Here is a 1,183-nt window from a genome sequence, read left to right as displayed (position 1 = left end):
CTATGGTGACCAAAGAACTGGTAGTCGGAATATCTCGCATGACAAAAGCTACGGAACCTTGTTCATCATGTTTACTTGGAAAACAAGCAAGACATGTATTCCCCAAATTCACTTCCTATCGTGCATCAAAAGTCTTGGAGCTTGTTCATGGAGACTTGTGTGGACCAATTACACCTTCCACAGCTGCGCATAAGAGGTACATTTTTGTCTTAATCGATGATCATTCACGTTACATGTGGTCCATTCTTTTGCAAGAGAAAAGTGAAGCATTCGAGAAATTTAAGATCTTCAAAGCACGGGTGGAGCAAGAAACAGGAACTTCAATCACCACTTTTCGCACAGACCGAGGAGGAGAATTCGTGTCCTTGGAGTTTCAAAATTTTTGTGAAGAAAATGGTATCACTCGACATCTCACTGCTCCATATACTCCTCAACAAAATGGAGTAGTAGAGAGGAGGAATAGAACACTTCTAGAGATGACACGAAGCATCTTAAAGCACATGAGCATGCCTAATTATTTATGGGGAGAAGCTGTGAGGCATGCAACATACATCATCAACCGTGTAGGAACAAGATCCTTAGCTAACCAAACTCCGTATGAAGCATTTAAAGGCAATAAACCTAATATGGAACATCTAAGAGTATTTGGATGCATTTGTTATGCGAAAGTCGAAGCACCACACTTGAAAAAATTGGATGATAGGTCAAAAATGCTTGTGTACCTTGGCACAGAACCGGGATCTAAGGCGTATCGACTTTTGGATCCAACACATCGAAAGATTATAGTAAGCAGGGATGTTGTGTTTGATGAAACAAAGAGATGGAAGTGGAGTATTTCAGAAGATCTTTCTATGGAATCAGGAACGTTTATTCTAAACTTTGGGAACTTTGGAAATCACGGTCTCGACAGAGGAGAAGAAACAGAGGAAATAGAAGAAAATAGAGAGATCAATGAAAACAGAGAGCTTGGTGACCCACGAGATAATGAAACAGAACAAGAGAGTGTAAATGAGTCTGAGCAAGATTATGAGGAAGAGCAAGTACAGCCACAAACGGCAGCACCGGAGTTAAGAAGATCACAAAGACAAGTCAAATTGCCCGGGTATCTCAGTGACTTTGTGCTTCTAGCAGAAATAGAAGGAGCCGTCGCTATCTTTCAGTTGATGAAGAACCATGGGACTTT

The sequence above is a fragment of the Capsella rubella genome, unplaced genomic scaffold (genome assembly GCF_000375325.1).
Source record: "Capsella rubella cultivar Monte Gargano unplaced genomic scaffold, Caprub1_0 scaffold_8, whole genome shotgun sequence".
Taxonomy (NCBI): Eukaryota; Viridiplantae; Streptophyta; class Magnoliopsida; order Brassicales; family Brassicaceae; genus Capsella; species Capsella rubella.
The sequence above is the reverse complement of the archived record's forward strand: the minus strand, read 5'-3'. Positions refer to the sequence as shown.